Source organism: Lissotriton helveticus, chromosome 1_2 (assembly GCF_964261635.1).
Source record: "Lissotriton helveticus chromosome 1_2, aLisHel1.1, whole genome shotgun sequence".
NCBI lineage: Eukaryota > Metazoa > Chordata > Amphibia > Caudata > Salamandridae > Lissotriton > Lissotriton helveticus.
This window is the reverse complement of record NC_136058.1, coordinates 352766491-352789052: the sequence shown is the minus strand read 5'-3', so window position 1 is coordinate 352789052 and position 22562 is coordinate 352766491. Positions and strand designations below refer to the sequence as shown.

General features: G+C 43.5%; 1 long non-coding RNA gene across 2 annotated transcripts in view; it reads right to left on the bottom strand.

The window, feature by feature from the left end:
* The window catches only part of LOC144807911 (uncharacterized), a 447007-nt gene that overhangs the window by 156636 nt on the left and 267809 nt on the right, over positions 1-22562 (bottom strand). Inside the window, exon 1 of one of the 2 annotated variants that reach the window (XR_013606519.1) lies at positions 12007-12332. The exons of the other annotated variant lie outside the window; for it this stretch is intronic. This is a non-coding gene — a long non-coding RNA (uncharacterized LOC144807911). Of the gene's footprint in view, positions 1-12006; positions 12333-22562 lie in introns of those variants that run through there. 2 annotated transcript variants of the gene reach the window in all.

Here is a 22562-nt window from a genome sequence, read left to right as displayed (position 1 = left end):
CTCTCTGTGTGCGCATGCGCCTATGGCTAGCGAGATCTTCGAGGCTGATAACAAGGCGCATGCGTTTCCGCATCATTGTAGCGGTTGTTTCATGCACATGCGCATCGCGGTCGGAGACGCGATCTCTGCTAAACAACCAATTGACGGTGATATTTACTGTAGTAGTTGTTTTACGCACATGCGCATCGCGGTCTAAAACGCGAATTTTGTCAAAACAACCAATTGACGGTAATAATTACTGCAGCGGCTGTTTCACGCACATGCGCATCGCGGTCTAAGACGCGACTTTTTCTAAACAGCTGGTGTCAATTAAGAAGTTAACTATCAATTGACGGCAGTATTTAAAGCAGTCTTCCTGATCCGGTCGGTACCTCCACTTCCTCTCGGACGCCTGAGAGAGGTACCGACGGACAGGTAAGGTGAGACTCTAAGCTGTACATACTGGTAGTGTGCTACATTGAGGTAGATTGCATGCTATGCTGCTGCTTTCTGCTGTCATGTGGTAGCGCTCTTGCTTACCCTTGTTAGTCTCCATCTATCCTGTGTTCTCAGTTGTTGTAGCTGCTTTGGCCTGAGTTAAACTCCCCCCTCTTTTTGGCCATAGCATATCATCACTCACAGCCATCACCCCTCTTAAGTTGTATTATGGTCGCTTTTATGCAAGTTCAAAGTTTATGGGTTGTGATAAATAAGTGTTGCAACTAGTGGTGGAAAGCGTATAATTCTTCTGGATATTTTGCTTTCTTATGCACTTTTAGAGCGGGGCCTCATATTCCCGAGCGGTTGCCGGGTGAGGTGAGGTCCACTTCCTTGCAAAGCTTGGTGAGTATTTATAGACACAAGAAGCGTGTTCTGTAAATGAGTAAGTAGACTCTAATGGTGGACGGGATATCTTTTGATCCCGTTTATAGTGTGGTATACACATGTCTCTGCTATGAAATTGTGGTATATATTAGTAATGCACATAATCTTGGTTATTTTTTCAGGATTGTGAAAGGAAAATATCTTCTACATATGGACATTGGGGCTCCAAGTTCATGGTAGTTGATTGCATTTTATTTATGTTCTCACTTCACTTTGTTATAATTCACTTTTTGTGGCAGTAGCTTTAAATCTTTGGTCCTGACGAAAGCCTGACGACACGTCTATAGGGCTGAAACATGTTGTCCACCTGCACAGCGCCATAGTGTAGTCATTAGCTTCAACTACCTGGCGTGTTTTTAACTTTAACACTCGGACTTTCTTTATTAAATGTGCTCTTGTCTGAGTCGCTAATTTTAACATTCTTTCACCACAGCACTGCACAGACACTTTCATCACCACTCTATGAGTACAAGTTTGGCACGAGTGTAAGATCTACATCCACTCCCGCACCATCAGCTGATGGTTTGGGCGGTAGAGTCGGGTGTTACTACAAAGATCCCATATGATGAAACTCCGCCAAATTAGGGTGGTTTGATGGGAATATCTCGGCCAACTATTACTCTAGTATCCACTTTTTTGTAGTCTTCTTGTGTTACCACACGTTCTAGACCTGTTCATCCATTTTGGTATATAAATGACTGTTGTTGGAGATGGGATGATAGGTCTTTAAATATATCTCCTCTGACCCTTCTCAAATTTTGTAGTTCTTTGTCATCTGGTCTCTTCACAGCAAGACTTCCCTCATACATTTCAACAAGTCATAGTCGCAGACAACAGTGAGAGCCATTTGCCAGTGGCTCTCGCTCATTTGAGAGGGGGGCCGGGTCTCAGGTTCTCCAAATCCAGCTGAGAGCCCTGCCATGCCTTTGGATTGTCTGCTATGCAACAACCTGTCTTGAAAAAAGTCAAACTTAGGCCACACCTGTAGATGTCAGGCTTGCATGAATGGGCTCTAATTATCACAAGATCCTTGGCTGCCCAAATGGCTAGTCATGGAAGTATGGAGCCTGGAATATTGACTTAGGCAGCTTCCAAGAGGAGGAATCACAGGGTTCAGGAAAACACCCCCCGAAGTTCCCATAGTCCAGGTTAATGGGGCATATGAGAAGGCCACCCCTCAGCCTACTGGAGAGAACATTGCTGCCTTGGGACCTGTCTGTGATTGTTGGAGTTGAGGAGGGTCCTGCCAAGGAGGATTTCTGAATAGCACAAAAGTGCGTAACTCTAGAGGGCTTGAGACAGCAAGCTGAGGCCCAGGCAGCTGATGATAGCTCTGGAGATCATCCTATCTATTCAGACAATAACCTCCTATTAAGTGAGCCTTAGCTTCCTGCACCTGAGACAGCCCATGTGCTAGTGGTGTTTCACAGTGTTACAGGGCCTTCCTACTGGGTTTGGCTCATGATATACCCCTTGCAGGATATCTGGGGCAGGACATGACCTTGTCCAGGCTTGCCCCCTACTTCTATTGGTCCTGGATCAAAACAACCTCAGAGAAATTCTGCTGGTCCGGTCTTGCCTGCCAGGTTGACGGGAAAGCAACAAAAAGCATAAGGCTCTCCTGATTCCCTTGCCTGTCATTGGAATCTCCTTTGAAGAGGGTTGGCATCAACATTGTTGGTCCCTTAGACCCCATGATTGCCCTGGTGAACATGTTCAACCTAGTCTTAGTGGACCACGGCACACAGTACTCTGTGGCCATCCTTCTGATGTTGGTGGATACAAATGTAGAGACTAGGGCCATTTTACCATCATGGGGTTTCCCAAAGAAGTAATATTGGAATGAGGCACTAACTTCATATGGACGTACATGAAGACCATGTATCATGATTGTGAGGTAAATCTAAAAGTTCATCACACCGTATCACACTCAAACAGATAGGCTTGTTGAGAGAGAGACCCAAAAAGACATGATTATGGGCCTGCCTGAGCAGGAAATAGGATAACTTCTTGCCATGCTTTGTGTTCGCCTACAGGGCGCTGCCACAGAAGGAGGTTGGGTTTAGCCCATCGATACTCCTCTTTGGACACCCTGTTACAGGAACTCTCAGCCTTGTGAAAAAGGGATTGGAGCAAGCTCCTCGCAAACCCCCTCAGGATGTGTTCAGCTACATGCTAGTACTCCTGATCCAGATGCAGTGCTTCTGGAAAAAGGAAAAAAAGATCATCTTGAGGTCAGTCAGGAAGTAATGAAACACTTGTATGACCAGAAGGCCACTCAGGTGGAGTGTCAGCCTGCGGTTGTACACAAAGGTCAAGAAAGATGCGAGACACCCCCTCAAACAAAAGAGTTTGGGTTCTGCAATCTGAAAGGCAAAAACCTTCTCCTAAGTAACCCTGGGCGTAGTATGCGTAGTGGGGCTACGCGAAGCTTCGCAAAGTGGGCATGAAACTACGCCCACCCACGCACTTTGCGTAGCCCCACTATGCACCGCCTGCCCCCTTCCTGCCCTCTCCTACATACCTCATTTTAGTAAATAATAACAGAAAAGTAAATGAAAGGCACTTACCTGGTCCGCGGCGTCCCGGGCTCCCTCTTCTCTTTCGCGCCACCGTCTTCGATCCCAAAGCGCATGCACCGCCGCCCGCGCATTCGCATTTCTCACGAGAAAAATCAAGAAAGAATTCAAGGAAAATTAAAATCTTAGGGGCATATTATCAAGGGATTTATCTCCGCTTTTTTGGCTTTAAAAGCCAAGAAAGCGGAGGTAAAATTATCTCCCTATTACCTAGCTGTCGCTAACACCAGTTAGCGACAGCTAGTAGGAGATAGCGACCATCTTGGGCCCCGCTTTGCATATCAGAGATATTTATCACTAATGACATGCAAAGTGGGCGTGCCAAGATGTTAGCGACTGGAAACAGTCGCTAACATCGCTATCTCCTATTACCAACTTTTGGAGATATTCGCGCTAAGCGCGAATATCTCCAAAAGTTAACACCTGCCCTGAGCAGTTCTTAGCCATGTTATCCAATGGGAGGTGGATAACATGGCTAAGAGCATTAGCTCAGTAATGCATGAATATCGCTGACTTTATAGCGATATTCATGCATTTCGGCCGTTTTTTATCGCTTAGGAGAAAAACCTTGATAATAGCAATACGGCGATAAAATTATTGCCGCTAAGCCAACATAGCGATAATTATCGCTAGTTGTTGGTAATATGCCCCTCAGTTTTTAGGACGTGGTTTTAAATTATCTGTAGCTACCCCTGACGAAGGGCTATGGAGCCCGAAATGCATTGGGTTACAATGAATGTAGATGCCCAGGATGAACTGGATGAACTGTTTATACCCACGTGCTGTAGGAAAAGGCCTAGATAGGCATATCTGCAGCATTTGAAACTATTGGGAAACAAGCAGCCTTTCATATGAACTGAGAAACGTGATGAAATGAAATAAACTAAATGGGTTTATACCGATTCAACAAGGATTAGAAATAGATTATCTAACTGTCAACGAAGTCTGTTGAATGGCTGTGCAACTGGTGGATGGAGTGTAAAGTCACTCCACATATCTTAAATTTACCAGCATTGAGAAAGGCCTTGTTCTCCATGCTGTGAAAAGCATCACTTTACAGAAAGGCTGTTATATTAGAGCAGCCTGAGGAGGACAACGGAAAGAAAACCACCCCAAATCGGTTCTGAACTTTGAGACAGTAGATCCACACCCATTGTCTAGAAAATGTGTATAAATGTGGGGCCCAAACCGCCCCATCCAGAGTACTTGAATGACTGGTTTTTAACTAGTTTTATTATCAGTCTGACAAACAAGCTCTGAGAGAAGGGGACATTACATGAAGTCTAATTGCTTACTGAGGAAAGGAATATGTTACCCCCTATAGGAGAAGAGGCTGTCCAGGAGGAGAAACTCAGCATATTCCTGGTTGAGGATACGCAGAGAAAGCCTACTACCAAAGAGAGAAAAAATTAGGAAAGACCTATAGTGGAGTGAGTCTTCCAGTCTCTCTCCGCAGTTGCTGTCCAGACCATGTTGGGCTGCATCTGTCATGCTAAGTAATAGCTGCACTGGCTCACTGGTTCGCGTTAGTTTGCAACTACTGTCCGGTGTGATTGTTTTCACACCTGTGCTGGTCTACAGTTGCCATGATGCGTGAATTCTGCACCGACCCATGTGGAGCTATAACTACAATGATGCGAGGCTCCTGCTCAGGCCTGTGTTAGACTACAACTCCTTTGCTACTCTTCGTCAGCAATAGACATTGATTTACCAAAATGCCAGGGAAGTAGAAATGACATCCCGCACCTGTCACAGTAATGTCTTCACAGGAATTGACATATGGCCTTCGAATCTTAATCTTCACATCACCTTAATCCTACGGACATCACCAATGACATTGCTGAAGTTCCCTAATAACTGTATGATTAATATAACAATACACCACAAAAAAAGTATTTTATACATACAGTCCATATGTGGGCATTGACAAGAGGTGGAAATTACTAATTTCTCTTTGCATTACATGAAAAATGATGGGGCATATTTTCAAGGGAATTTGCAGGGCGTTGTGTTGAGCACAAAATGCTAATTCCATGCTCTATCATTTTGAAAATGCAGGGATGTGTCGTATTACAAATATACGGCACACCCCTGTGTTTTCCCTAGCGCTAAGTTCAGCTGCCTAGCCCCAACACAGGCACCTTTCCACCAAAAGTACCTGCATTGAGGGAATGATTGTTTATGTGCAAAAGGGTAACTAGCATGCAAACAAGGCCGAGAGTAACCCAAGGCATGCGTGAAGCACAGCTAAGGACTGGAGAGTCTCTCCTGATTATCAATACTTTCAATACAAGCTTAAATCAAAACAGTTCTGAATTATTTAAAGAAAAAAAGTTAAAGACATTTGAATTGGGGTTATTACCATTCTCTTGTATTCAACAAGTCATCATTCCTAAAATGTTCTCATTACATTGTGAATATTCATCATCATATACACAAAATGAAATAAAAAGTCAAGTTGTGAATCTTAACAAACAATATTACAATTAAACTAAGAAACCCTTCCTCAGGGGTAATCTGATCAAAGAATTCACAATTTATTTGACGTGTGTCCTCTGTTCAGAGTTACAACAGAAATAGAATAAATATACAATGAGCTACTGTTTTTTCATGATGTGAACAAATAACAAAAACTAGGATTTGCACTCAAGAGAGATAAGGAGTAAGACAAGGGGTGTAATGTAACTGAATCGTGAAGTGCTGGAAAACAATGTGAACATTTCAATAAATAAGAAAGTGTAACTTTTAATTGCTCGTGAATAAGGGAAGTAGACTACTCTTTATCACCTCTGCCCCATGCGGACTATTAGATGAGAATATGAAGTAGCCAATGCCGCTTACCCGTCGATTGAACTTAGTACTCTGATGAATGAGGATCCAAACAAAGCAGAACACTGAAACCACAGCACCGTCAAAATATATGTCACACGTGTGCACAATAAACAATGAAGTTACGATGTGGCAGCCGCCGCCACCTGAATGTAAGCTTACCGATATGACCGCGAGTTTAGCTCCGTTGCTAACTTGAAGCGATGGGATTTAAGGTCTAAAACAAACGGACAGAAAATATGTTGTCAGGCTTTGCTACAACCCCCAATACTCGTTTTTAATCTTCACATGTTAAACAACTCACCGAAGGAAATGTCGAGACCCAGACTTCAGTGTTGGATTGCCAATGTCTGCAGCATACGCGATGACGTGTATGACGTGACAACCACATATTTAAAGGGGCCAAACGGGAAAAGGCCATCCAGTTTAAAAACGTTATTCTACCCCGTTTTCACAAACAGAAATGCCCCATCTAGTAAATGTGTGCCTAATTAATCGGAATCATAAGTCTCATGGGGTATTACAACTCTTGTGTGAAATGACTCAACAAAATGATTTCACGGACATGGTCTCCACAAAACCTCATGTAGAGCCTATCCCATAGTGTGCATACCGGGTGCGAGTCGCCCTACCATAAAAGACACGAAACAAGTTGTTGTCGTTCACCGCGTAGTCTTTTATTGAATCTTTAAGCAGTGTCATTAATCCTTTATTCATCTTGGATTATTAATCCTTTATACATCTTGTTTAAGGTAAATCTTTCAAATACTTTGCTTTATCAATGCCACAGCATATAAATAAATCTCAAAGTAGTACATTGTCATTGTATTTTCAACCCACTCTCCAAGGGGCCTTTTTTCTTAACCTTCGGGCTGTGCCAGCAGGCCACAACCAAGATAGCCTGCTCTCCTTAAGTTGACCGCCCTCCGGTCAACGGAGCCGCAGGTAAATAATGTGCCTCCATGAGACACCCATACTGGGGCATACCCCCTTCAATGTTATAAACATATACCAAGGCATCTTGGGTAGGGTAGGAGAGGTCAAGGACCACCAGCAGGTCAGTCCCCCCTCTCCCGCCAGCCCAGAGCCCCACAATGACTGCTTGCCCTTTCCAAGGGTCATCCAGTCCATACCAAAAAGGAAGTCCACCGCCTTTTCTTGCCTGGGACCCCGCCACAGGGCGAGTAGCTTACTGGCGCGCTCGCCCCCCCCCCCGACCGAACAGACTTCACTGCCGTAAGCCAGCTCTGCACCAGTCCTCTGTTCATGTATGCCCGGGAATCAGCCTCCGCTCTTACCACTGCCAACTTATTCACAGGTGATGTCACGCTGGGCCCCCCAACGGTAACTCGCCATCTATCATAATGCGTATGTGGAGGCCTGATCAGGGCAACTGCCCTGTAGTGAGCTGACTGGCGTAAAGCCAAGAAAACCCATATCAGGCACCTTAGTGGCTTTCCTCACTTGCCGCTTTTCACCCTCTTTATCCAGCCGACCTGTGACTGCCGATCACATTGTAAGAGGTAGACAGTTAACTTAACTTCTAGACGGATTGCTGATACCTGTCTAGACTTGCAATCCTTAACCAAATACCTGGCCTGTATTATCTTCAGAATAATTATACGTTCAAGATAGCGGGCCCGTGAAGCGGCTCAAGATCAATGTTCTTGGAGGCTACTTCACCCATTGTCTAATATAATGCATGGCCCACCAAGCTCGAGGATATTATGCATGGAATGAATTATGCGAAGATTTCACCGCTGCTGAAGGGGCCCAATTTTTGCTAGTGAAGTATTTGCCGTAATATGTGCACTTTACCCTCACCTTCACTGCAGGCGGTTCCGTTAAAGACGTCTTCATATTTAAATGCCTTCACACTTCATAACCCCACATTGGGAAAAGCGAACGTATTAAGCATGAAACCTTACAATCTGGAACATAGACTTACAGGCAATATCTGCACACATTCACGGACTGCTCTGATAAAATGACTAATTAACACCCAATATCATGAGAATGACATAGCTAGCCAGGTTCCCACCTATTCTATTTTGTGTGCCAAGTTCGACGGTCATGAGATAGATTTAGAAGGAGCATTTACGCGTCCAGATATATGCTAAAAGCAACCAATATTGTCTGGCAATGTTGATCTTCATAATGTAGGATTTGCATCAATACTATTAATGGTGCAGTTTGCCAATACAGTTCAATACCCTTATCAGTTTTTAAGTAGACTAAAGTAACCTAGAACTAATATTGGAAACTAGCCATGACACAGTGATAAAATTTAAAATGAGCTTTTCACTGTCAGGACATATAAACATATTCATATATGTCCCATGTTTGAAATACCAGTGCCCCTGCCCCATTAGCGATTAGGGGCTGCCGTAAGGGTGACGCAAACAGCGTTAAAGGGATAGGTCTGCCGACCAAAGGTCTATTTGCTAGGGAATATGTCTACTGACAAAGGGTTTATTCGCTGGGATACTATCATGTTAAGACTGCACCACAAGTTGCAGTGCAGGCTTGAGGTGTGTTTTAATATGCAATTTCGGGGACTGTTACCATAAGGGCTGCAGCCCACTCGTAGCATTTGATTAACAGGCCCTGGGTTCGTGTTGAACCACCTATGCACCCAGGAGCTAGAACCCTATCCCTGTATCCATACTGATCACCCTAACTCTGCTCCAATGCAGGTAAGGGCTGAAGATGCTCTTCTTTAACGAATATCACATCACGTTGCTTTAACATTACACTTTTGCTTACAGGATCAGACACCTCTCTTAACTCTAGTTTACGATCCTTGCTGTCACTCTACCGTGTACCTGCCTTTCGGACAGATTTATCCTCTGAAAATAACATATACATGCAGGGGTGTGTTGTATTGTTGGCACCCGGTGCAGCTCCAATGTAGGTAATGCAGGTAAGTGTTGAAGATGCTCTTCTTTAAGGAAGATCACATCACGTTGCCTTAACATTACACTTTGCCTACAGGCGCCCCGCAACCCATGCCCGCCTTGTCGGATTCTCTCATTAACACCGGGCCAAAGTGCTCCTCATCACTCCAGTCGTAAGTTATTACTAAACACAGTGCCACCCCTAGATGTGTGGCCCCCTCCACAGGTCAGCACCCAGTGCGGCTGCACCGGTCGCACCGCCCTGAAGCCGGCCTTGCATTTTTGGCGCTTTCATTGTAACACTAGCCTTAAGTGTTTAAGCCAAATATATAATACACAATATCTGGGACGATCTTTCTGCCGAAGGAAGGGACTGATATCATTATACAAGCTATCAGTACAAGCTGAATTTAACCTAACGAAAGGCACTTGTGCTTCGAGAATACTTTATTTATTGCTGTACTTTTAAATGTTGTAATTATTGTAATATGAACTATGTGATAAGTGACAACCTTCATCAAAGTAACGCATACATCGTCATGAGAAAAAACCCTGTCATAATATCCACCAGATCACAAAAGTTAATGGCAAGTGCCAGCAGGCCCCTTACCTTGTCCATCACCCTCGCCATCAATCAAGTGTATACATTTATTAATAACTTCCAGGGCACCGCAGCGCGGTCCATCCCTGTCCGTCAAGATCCATTGTAATGTTTTTTAAACATTCTATGGTTATTAGATATGTAGCTAATAAAAGTACCACATCGGGTCAAGCTTAGATACCTTAAGTTTTATGATTGATAATGTATTTACATAAGATAAATGTGTACCAATATCACCGAGATGTTTTTGTATAAATTTCACCAATATTTCAAGTGGGCATGTTTTGGAACAGGTTCGATGCAGCTATTACTATGCATTCATAAACTGCTAATGCCTCGTCATCACGTAGCATGTAAGCATATAGCGTAATTAGAAAGCAAGGATGAAATTCTATTACCACCGCGACCACAAGAGGGCAGTAGGAACACACAATACCCGAGTTATTTTGCCCTCGTTATTGAGCTAAGTTGTCAAACCAGATTAACAGACCATTCATCCGTCTATGTTAAAGGCTTCTTTCTATAGGGGGCGTTCAGCTTCCCTTGTCCTCCCATTTTATTCATCAGCACGCGACGGTGCTGTTTATATTAGGTGTGAGACTCTTTATTTGCTAAATATGGAAAAGAAATTTAACGTTACGGTAACGGACCTTTTACACGTTCGATTTTATTTCTTCTAGTGTTCTATTCTCCGAAGTCCTCGCCACTAATAACAAAATAATCCAATTTTTTGAGGAGCCGTGCCTTTAAGGGGTATTTAAATACGCTTACCAACGGCAAGGAGCCACAAGCTGGACCAAACCAGTGACGGCTGGTGCCGTTTGACAGTGCCTTTAGCTCATATCTTTCCTGTGATTCTCGAAGTTAACGCATTCTGATGTTTATAAGTCTACAACTAATCTGTATTGTGACCCCAGAGCGCTGTTTCTTCATATGAGGCCAATATAATAGGAGGTGAAGGCCCATTAACAAATCATATCCACTGGTTTGGTAGTGCAAGTATTTCTCCAGACAGGCTTCGTGGAAGATATTCTTAGCTGCCATACTTGTTATTCTCTCAGCCACGCAAAACGTTTATTAAAAATGTTAGGTGCTCTGGTAGACCCCCGGGCGATGTTTACCGCTGGTCTCGGGTGACTGGAATGACCTTACAACTTTTTTGCGCGTCATCCGCCTTTAATTAATGTAACGTTTGCTTTAAAAGGAGGTATCGGAGCGTCTTTCATAGCGCTACTTACGCTACCTGAGGACACATTATTCCTTCTTGGAGCGAAGAGATTAAGAAATTTTGCCCCGAACACTTTAGATATTTTGCGCGTTACCGAGGCTCGAACCCAGATCCCCAGGTCCGAGGTCGAACGCCCTAGCCGTTAAGCCAACCCTGTTCTTGTGCTCTGATACCTTCGCGTATTATCAGCGCCATATCACCTACATAGCACCACTAAATAAACAACGACTCGGCGCCTGCCATGCCACCAGCCCTCTCTAAGGTCTATTAGACCCACAGACTGTGATCGTGTGCGCAAGTACTCGATAACTTGCATTTCAACCACAAGCGGACCACCCATGGTGCTTTGTAGCGTCTTTTTCATTGCCATCAGCTAGCCCACCAAGATAGCTGCTGTGCATGCCCTGGCACAGTGATATTTCAAAGTTAAAATTTTTTTATTTTTTTTTATTTTTTTTAAATTGGAAATGAGGCGGCACAATAAAGAACGATATCCGGTGATAGGGGCGCATATGCCGTGTTCTCAATAAAACATGCAAGCATCCGCACGGTCGTGTAAATTATTTGCGTGGATTTCTTCCACGTTAGCGCAATAATAGAACATAAACATTGGAGCACTAACCGCTCGCATCAGCTAGCCCACTAAGATAACTGCTGTGCATGCCCTGGCACAGTGATATTTCAAAGTTACATTTTTATTTTTTATTTATTTTTTTTAGTCTATTTTTTAGGAAATGAGGCTGTACGATAAAGAACGATATTCCGTGATAGGAGCGCATACGCAGTGTTCTAAATGAACATACACGCATCCGCACGGTCAGTAAGTTATCTGCGGTGTATTAACCAAATAGGATATTTGAAATTGCAGCTTCTTTGTGACCAACTAAACAGTCTAGAACAAATGTACTATCACATACGTCCTCCATTGACAATTTGTTTGCAGCAGATTTATTTGCGAAGGTCCGTGCGTTTAAAACTGGCCGGAAACGGCCGCCTACCAATACATACCCCCAGGAGCCTGACCACGAGGCTTCCGCCATTGCATTCCACATTCGCTGCTTACTTTACCGGGCTAGTCTCCTGCTTCAAGGCTGGAAGTTCTCCACGGCTGCACCCTTTCAGCTGCGCTTTTCCTCGACAAAAGAAAATAGAAAATCATTTAGGCTATAAATCTCGCCCTCATGCGACAAATTACAGCTTGCGAGGGAACTGCCCAGCAATGTCCTGAAACACACTTTTCTATACAGTAGACTTGCTACAAGACGAACAAATCACTGAGGCCAAAAGAAAACATGCTTTGTAAGAGGCATTTTTATTGGCACCTTTGTGAGCGATAACATTACATTCTAAAATAACTGGGATGCCGAGGTACATGAAGTAAGAACTCCAGAAAAGCTACCCTAACGCAGATAGAGCAATCAGCGACCCAGGCATCACATAACACTCACCTAAATGACTACGCCGAGAGGCCCTCTCCTTTCCTCCGTGTGCAGCACCCAGCTAGCGCTGTAATTCTTTTGCTGGTCTGCTGCCGGAGCTGCAGGGAGAAGACAAAGAGGGTTAATTCTGCCTCCCCCGAGGTTTTATACCCTCGGGGGAGGGAAGGTCGACCCTGCCTTCCTGGCGACTCTGGTCTCCCGTGATAGGCTCACTTGTACCTGCTTTGCTGGCTGCCCCTCCCCTGTCCTGCTGCTGCCTCGCGGACGAGGACATTCCTGCTGGCCTCCCGCCCCAGATGCCCTCTAAGGGCGCCACGCCCCTAGGAGCGGGTGGCGCCGTCAATTCAGCACTACCACTGATGCGAGCACATTATCAACGTGTGTCCCATGCCCTATAGATACCACTGAAACTCAATTTTTAACTCAAATGCTTATTGCAATCCCTAACTACTGTGTATGATGTTAAAAAATCTGAATAGGGTGTAAAAAAAAAGGAAAGAAACGTAAGTGACTACTACCAACAAAACAAAGGCAGTTTCACAGACACAATTTCCACAGGACCTCATATGACTCCTATATCTAGTTACCATTGTCAAAAATACAAAGGCGATCTCCGCAAGATTTAGTGTATGTCCCATGTCTTATAAACACTGAAAGAGCTCATGCTTTAACGCATTAGCATTATGAAGTCCATAACTACTATATAACACTAAGCAGTCTGAAGAGAATGTCAGAAAAGAAAGAAACCGGAAGGAGTGCAAATCCTGTACAGCAGAGTGTCTATTAACACATTTTCATGCAAATATTCGGTTAGACAACTTTTTTAAGAAAACATAATAATTCATAGTGATCATTAGGGCCCGGGTGATGATCCTACCTAAATATTTAATCCAGTAGGTCTCCCTCTGTGCTAAAATTGTATTTGTCTCAATTCCAGGAGTCATATGAATTTTTTCTAGAATAGTCTTCCTCAACTGCGGAATTGTATGTGGAGTGTTGACACAATGTGCTGCCAAAGATGCATTTAAGTTTTGATTCTGAATTCTACATTTATGTTCTACCATTTGTGTTTTGACCTTACGGCTGGTTCTCCCTACATAAACCAGCCCACAGGGGCATTTGATGGCTTAAATTACCCCCTCTGTATAGCAACCAGAAGTGTGACACAGTTTCAGTTTTTGGCCTGTGCCTGGGTGGTCAAACATGTCACCTAAAACTACGTTGTCACATTGTTCTCAATTGTGACATTTTCTCATTTCTTTGTAGATAGGTTTTTCTTCGAGTTGATGATGTTTCAAAAGTTCCCTCAGAATCTTCGACAAAAAGGTAACTAGACACATTTTCGAATCAGAAATATAGAATGGACAAAAGATCGAAGTAAAAATGTAAAATGGGCATAAAATAGTGGTTAATAATATCGAAATGCAGGTAAGTAATATCAACTGTCAAAATATTGAAGTACATAATAAAGGCATTAAAATATATAGAATTTTTAATAATATCGATTTTTTGTGTCTTGTATGTTACTATATGTGTTAAAAGTGTATATTATTTTTGTGATGTATGTTTATTATTTTTTTTAAGTAATTAATTTTATGTTTTATAATTTTTGCATGATTTCATTTCATAGTGGGTTGTGGGTTTATAGGGGAATAGGGTGGGAAGTAATTCAATTATTGTAAACTAAATATGAATTTTTAGGAATGATTAATTATTTTCAATACAATTTTGCGTTTTAGTTTTGTAGCGTGTTGTGGGTTTATAGGAGAATAGGGTGGGAAGTAAATATTTATTTTTATTTATTGTTGTTGATAATTAATTTATTGTTAATTAATTATTAATTGGTGATACATTTTTATTGATTGGTAAATAATTTTTATTAATTGATTAATTGATAAATATTTTAATTGTATTAATTTATTATTTTGAGTGTGTTGTGCGTTTATAGGGGAATTGGGTGGGAAGTATTTGAATTGTAATTAACTAATTATTGAAATTATTTTTGTGTATTGATAATGAATGCATTGTTAATTAATTATGAATTGGTAATCTTTTTATCACTTATTACATTATTGGTATTGCAAATTAATTGGTTGGTAATTAATCATCATTAGGTAATTACTTTTTAATAAATAATATATATTGGTATTTATTATTAATTAATTATTAAATATGTTGTAATTGGTAACGACTTAATTTTAATACATTTTTATTGGTATTGATAATTTTCTTTTTTCTCCAAATAAATCATTACTTTACATCACTGTTGCACTCACTGGAGTTGGAATAGAATTTTTTACCCCCTAAGCTATCCAATGTTTTCCCTACTGTTGCACTCACTGGAGTGGGAATAGTAATTTTTACCCCTACGCTATCCAACGCTTTCCTTACTGTTTCACTCTCTGGAGTGGGAATAGTAATTTTTACTCCTCTACTATCCAACGTTTTCTCTACTGTTGCACTCACCGGAGTGGCAATTGTCATTTTTACCCCTACGCTATCCAACGCTTTCCTTACTGTTGCACTCTCTGGAGTGGGAATGGTCATTTTTACCCTCCCGCTATCTATTGCTTTCCCTACTGTTGCACTCACTGGAGTGGTAATAGTAATTTTTACCCTCCTGCTATCCAACGCTTTCATTACTGTTGCACTCACTGGAGTGGGAATAGTAATTTTTACCCTCCGCTAGCCAACACTTTCCCTACTGTTGCACTAACTGGAGTGGGAATAGTACATTTTACTCTCCCGCTATCCAACGCTGATGTAAATTTATTTATAGACATGACATATATTATTTATTAATTTTAATATTTTTTAATTCATTTTAAGTATGTTTTATTTAATGATATTTATTATTTAGGTTAATATTACTTTTAACATACTTTAAAAAATCGATATTTTTTACAAACTATTTTAAACAACAATATTTTGTATTCAATATTTTTATACTTACTTGTTTGTAGATAGTAAGTCGATTTTCTGATCTTAGATATTTTGGTGTCGATATTCTGTCCATTCTATATTTTTGTTGTAGATATTTAGTCAGTGATCGGTGCAAAAGGTGTCTCTTCCTGTACATAAACATCACAGAGGGTGATTTGTAACTTCTATGTTTGCTACATTGTGCAACACACATTGAAGTTGCAAATTGTAATTTTTTTAACTATTGTTTATGTGCAGGAAGGGACACATAAACAATCATTCATTGTGTTTTGCTGTTTCTGTTTGTGCTTCACAGTGCATAACACATAGAAACAGCAAAAATGAGGGGAAATAAAGCATTTCTACTCGTTTCGCCATGTTTAGTTTAGGTTTTCCTGGAGCTTAATTTTGGCCCTGCCTCCTATTTACACCACCCTTGTAAATAGCGTGCAGCATCAAAATCAATATGTTTTGCGACGGAACACCCACTGCAACACCCATTGCCCACCCCTTTCACGCTAAGTATTGCATGAAAGGGTACCTTATTTATAAGCCCTGTTAAGTGGCTTAACACCGCCTTGTAAATAACGCAAGCCCCATATTTCCACAGGAATGTCCTAAAAAGTGACGTTCCTATAGTGATAGGGGCTTTTAAAGCTGTCCCTAAGTGTTTGTCTAAAGAAGACATAGGGGCCCGTTAGGATGGCGAGCTGATAGTCCCCGCCAGGCCGGCGGTAGTAATCACCGGCCTGGCGGGGCGATCTGCCCGCCATCCGTCCCGGAATGACCCCCCGCCATATTAGTATGGCTGGGGGGTCCGTGGCAGACGGAAAGACTGTCCGCAGCTTTTCCGCCCTGGTCGCCTTGGGACCGGGCGGAAAAGGGTTTCTATGGTGGCGGTGTCTAATAGACAATGCCAGCCATATTAGGATGGGACTTTTTCAATGTCTTTCCGTGGCAGGCATGTGGGCCCCCATGGACTCCGGGGGGGTGGGAGGTGCACATGGGGGGGTACCTATGGTACCCCATAGCAGTTCCAAGCACAGCATGGCAGGCACAGCGTGGTTCCTGCCATGCTGTGCTGTGAAGTGCACTGCATGCCTTCCTGCACCGCCCACAACAATGGCAGGAATGCAGGATGCGCCAGCCACTGTGGCGGGCACATCCTAATGCCAGGCACAGGACCCCCACCCTTATGGCGAGCGGTCCCTGGTACTGTGTGGATGGCGGGCGGGCAAAGTCCGCCCACCATCCTAATGGGGGCCATAGTATCACAAAACACAGAGCAGCATTGGGAATATAAATTATTGATACCATATAGTGTCAGAATTTAATGGCACTCCAGGTGTATACCACAACTAGAAATGTATTGATATATCATAGGGAGAAGAAAAAAAGATTTTAAAAAAAATTAATTATGGCTGCATGTATTAATTGATAATGGGCAAACTGATTATGAACTTTGTTAAATTATTTCTTATCAATTGCTTTAAAACTATTTTTACTGCAGAATTGCAGTTAGCATGCATTACAACAGCCTCATCCAATACCACCGTTGCTATTTGTTCATTACTGTTCCAACAGAGGGTACATTGAATACATGAGTAAACAAAAGTTAGTAACAGCCTGAGCATCATTAACACTCTGGTGTCAATCCAGTGGAGAACGAGTTATCACATCACATATCTAAGTTATACATATGTTTCTCCCTTGATCTGCCTTGGTAAGGTGATTCAAGATGTACCACATGTCTCATCTTTATGCGTTAGGTCTTGCTAGCGTTTGTGCACATGTATTCTGATCTAATTATAAATTGTGCTGTCATCATATTTTCTTCCCAGTGAGTGGCAGGGCAGCATCTCATTGCAGCATCTGAGTTCATGACAGTTCAATATCTATCAAGTAAGAATGAAGTAGGTCCAATATACAGGGGCATAGCTAGAGCTTGTGGCGCCCGGGGCTATCCCTCAGATTGCTGCCCCTGGAAGGGGGGTGAGGGGTACTGGGGAAGAAAAACGACGAGCACTTGAAAGAGGTCCGAGAGACATGTAGTATCGCCGCTAATAGTTACCTCGATCATGCAAGTTAAATGCACATACATGACACGGTCCAAGGCTTCACAGTTGAATACACCGGTGACAGGCAGTACAAAAGAGAACAGTCTGCATGATCTATCTGGCGACTCAGAAAAACCGCATGTGACATCCATCAGAGCTGCTTGAACAATTAATTGCTGAGAGGAACTGGCAGCTGCCTGGGAAACTCAGGACTTCATTTTCGAAGAGTAGCGGGCTACTCTGCAATATCATGACCTGATTGATCACCATTAAGGCCCCAAGGTAACGGTTCGGTCTCGTGATCCTTAAAACCACTAGAATAGAGTCAGCTGCCTGGCAAGTGGTTTGGAATGTGCCTGCTGAGGAGCATTTCTGAAAATTAAAAGCATTTGTTTTCACGGGCACATTAAAAGCATTGTGTCAGCTGAATTTATACTTCTGCTATATAAGTTGCAGAGAGATGGAGGAAGGGAGACACTGGCATAGTAAAGAGTGGGAGAAAGAAAGGTTTGGAAAGAGGAGAGAAAGGCAAGAGGAAGGAGGAGGAAGAGAAGAGGGAGAAAGGAAAGAGAAGGAAGTGGTGAAAGGAAACAGACTGAGGCAAGAAAAAGAAAGTAGAGAGAAAGAGGATGTGTGCCCCTAAAAAGACCAGATGTAAAAATTATTAGGGACAAGAGGGGAAGAGGACGAAAAAGATGACAGAGAGAGAGAGAATGGAGAGGCTTGATGAAAACCAGTGTTTCATTCAAGTTTTCAACCTATGATGCCAGCTCTGTCCTAACTGCCAGTGATAAATGAGCTGAGGATGGAACCGCCTTTCCCCCACAGTGAAATTATCTTTTAATATCTTTAATAATTTTATCATATCATAAATCGCTTTCTTCGAGCTGCTGCCTCTCTTTTAAAGGGGCATCATCTGAAGAAAAAGCAACAGGCACCACCAGTAAGCATTCCAGAATGCTGTTTATTTGATGACTGCGACGTCTGCTTGGATATTGATACCTATTGTGACTTCATTCACTATATGGCCCTTTAATGAACGGTATTGGGTAGCACACACAGTATGATTCAGACAGTCTTGTTGCACAAATGGGTGCAATGTCTGATATTTATATGTTTCCCTCAGCTTCGTTCCTTGATTTTGCTCGCCAGAAAGTGTCACTCATTGCCATAGAAATGTCACTCATAATTACAATGAAAAAAATTATTAAAATGACATTCATTAGAATCTGAAACCTTGGCAGTTATGCATGATGAGCCACTCAGCCGCCCACCCCTCTGAAAACACTTAGGTAGCTGAGCTACTGTTGCTCCCCTCTTACCTCACTCGCTGCAGGGTCTCTACTCTATGGCAGGCAGGGGTGGTTGGTTCGAACTTGAAGTTCGAACTTCATTCACCCAGTCACTTCAAGTTCTGCTGCTCTCTGACTGCAGCAGCCAAACTCCAGAGCCAACAAATCGTCCAGCCACTAATCGCCCAGCCACTTACTGCATAGCTGCCAAGGTTTCAGATTGCTATGTGTGATATTTTCATACTTCCAGTGTAATTGTGAGTGACATTTCAACGATTATGAGTGACACTTTCTCAAGAGCAAAATCACGGAAAGAAGACGAGGTAAACATTTAAACATCAGAAATTACACCCATTTGAGCGACAAGAAACTGAGAAGATCTGAAAACTGCTGAAAAGCACCAGAAATAAAAAGGTGACTGCAGTTCTCACTAACATAGGGCATAATCTGCAGCTGCTCAGAAGATATTATTAATCTGATCATTCATGACCACACAGTATCCTATGACCACACAGTATCCTAAAAAGCAAATTTTATAGCATAGCAAGTGCAGCTAAGCGATTATACTGTCTCTCGGTCTCAAGCACGTAAGCTGGCAGGTTTTCTGACTTCTTATGTGTCACATTTTCATGATTTCACTGTACATATGAGTGACATTCAATGGCAACATGTGACAACATGTGTAACACATACAGTGACACTTCCACAAGTCAAATCAAGCAATGAAGTGCATTGAAATAGAGATCCGAAATTACACACTTTCAAGTAATGAGAAGTTTCAAACAGATATTGAAACGACTATAAAATACCTGAAAAGGAAGTTCACTCACCTACTGCCCCTTTCTAAGATGATTGTACTGTCATCTGTCAGGGGTTCAGGGGTTCAGTGCTGCAGAGTGTGTGGCCTCTAATGCGGCCTCAATAGGAACTCACTTAGGATTGCCACTTTTTGCAGAAAAAATACCAGCCACCATTCCTTTAACAGTTTGCTAAGGCCTTGACTTAATTTTTAAGGGAACTTTATATGAAATTGTCCGTATTTATTTTTTAAATACACTTTCTGTCTTTGTTTAAATTATCAGTCAGGTGTTGTTAGGGCAGCTTGGGAACACAATAATGTTTTTATATCATATGCACGGTTTAAAGTATGTATAAATATGGGTAAAATACCTTTTGTATTTGTCCGCGTCCAACACCAGTAAATATGCGCAGCACCATCCACACACACTGAGTGAGTTCATGCGCCGGGACGAGGACAGGACAGTTACTCGGTCTGCCCCCGGCGCGCGGCAATCCATCTCCGGTCGAGTTCCCGCTTAAGTTCCTACCAATCCCAACCTCACTTCCTACATCCAGGATGTGAGGTCACATCCCTCCCCGGCGGCACAGTAGGCAACCACTGCTGAGGGCAAGCACCGCCCGCCGCGAGTTACAGTGTGTGAATAGGCAAAGGCCTGCACTGTACATAACTGGGCCGCGCGGGCCCGAAAAAATGTGTATTGCCTTGACACCTCAGTGACCCACCTTGTCTTTCCACAGCCGCTGTCAGCCCTCGCTGTCTTCACCAACCATGCGTTTTCTTGAGAATGTGTCGGGAGCTGCTATATGTGTAGAAGACGCACAGGGGGCATTGTCTCCAACCTTTGCATATCACTCAGCATATCACTATATGTGTAGTAGACGCCTAGGGGTGGAAAGACGGGGCGGGGGGCATCCGGAAGCCTTTCCGTTCAACCGATTACAATATTTTATGCTGGCATCTCTTTGCAAGGAGCCTGAAGATTATGCGTACGTGTACTTTTTATTCATAATAAATGACACCACAGTGGCCCTGGGGGCCGTGCATAGGTCCACCTGGGGCAGCAGGAACAGCACGAGTGCTAGAATTCGGGTTGGCCTTAGGGCGAGCCCGGAGCAGCTGAACAATAGCAGCCAGGTGGGGGCGCAGCGAGAGGGTCGGTGGCAGGTGAAGTTTATGGCTGGAGGGCGTAGCATCTTCCAGAGGAGACCGCCGTCACTGCTTGTCGATTTTAAGGATCGTGGTCCAGCAAAGCTCACTGGACACACCTATCCACTGTCACCTCTCCTTGATCCGGCTTACTGAAGATTCTGATTCGGAACAATGCTGTTGTGCTGTCCTGGGGGTACCCCCAGGCGCTTCTTTCCACCAAGTCTCGCACCTATCTGCCTATTCCTCCATCCAGTCGTCTTGCGCACTTAAAAATAAAGTGCAGCAGCCCAGGACGTACACAGTCTGCTCCTCGCTGTTCGGATCCACCTGCTCCAGGCGCGCGCAAATAAATTATAAATGCGGCCGCGGCCGCAACGGGCCACCAGTGCCACCCCCAAAACAGTGCCACCAGGGGCGGACCGCCCCCCCCACGCACCCACCTAGCTACGCGGGTGCCAATATATCTCTCAGCTGCTCTACTCTATACAACCCCACTTTACTCCATTCCACACTATGCCACACCACTCCACTAATTTATGCAACACAATATGCCCCTCTAAGACACTCCACTCTACTCCATTCTTCTCCACGCCACTCTCCTCTGTGTCAGTCTGCTCTACAGCACTCCTCTAACCTTTAGCCATGATGAACAGAAGCCATGCTAATGTACAACATGGCTAAAAGGCAATTGCAAAGTCAATAGTTCTCACATATTCAAGCTATATTGGCGTTGTCAATGCTTGTTGACTTTGTTCAATACCCCCTCTCCCCCCACCCCCCCGGCCCAAGTAAGATAGGTGCATGCACTGTAGAAATTAATTGTTTTTTATTAAATTATTTCAGGGCACTACTCCCAGTGGTGCGTCTGAGTGCTTAACAGTACACACAAAGACAAAATAAACTATATTAGTGTGTAAATCAGTGTGCAGGAAATGTTACATAAGATATTGAGTGTTATTAGGTGTAGAAATGTAGAAATCACATTTCTTCCACCGCTTGCAGATATTGGGCCAGATGTACAACCGTTTTTTGAACATTACTACTTGGCAGCCAAACTTCAATGGTTGGCCTGTTGGCTGGTGGGCCGCCGTATAGAAGACACATGTTTATAGATCTGCCTTTGTCCATGGACACCCTCCTTCTTCATATGCACACTAAGGGGTTGATTCCGATCCGGTAAAAAAACGTCCGTACGAATCGTATCCGGAGCCCTCTCCGTACGACTCGTACACACGCCGTACGACCCGACGAGTACGACCCGGACCGGGGCATCAGGACGCGATCCGTACGGTCCACGTCAGGTAAGGGCGATTCATATGGAAAAGCACACAATCACATAGACACCGTACGGTGCGTACCCCCCATGATTGCAGGGGTACGCACTGTATACCCAGCGTACATGGGGTACGGGGCGTACCCCCCATGATCGCAGGGGTGCGCCCCGTACACCCAGTGTACATGGGGTACAGTGTGTACCCCTACGATAATGGGGGGTACACACCGTACCCCATGTACGCTGGGTGTACCGGGCGTACCCCTCACATCATGGGGGTAACCACTGTACCCGGGGGGGGCCGTTCCGTACCTTTTTTGTCGCGAACTCTGCTTTTACGGCTGTTTTTCGGACTTGTAAAAAAAGGTTCGTACGGTGCATACCCGACACGTATAGTACTTGCTGGGTCGTATAAACCAGCTGCGAGCCGTACAGATCTCGCGTACAGCAGGTACACCTACTATGATTACCTTTAAAGAAAGTGTGGTTCCACCATATCAAAGTCTCTATACTCCCTTCCCTGCTACCAACCCAGTGTCCTCCACTACCATTCCCTACCCACATGGGGTCGACGACACCAAATAGCCCACTACATCCTTAAACGATTGCACATAGGCATATAGATTACAT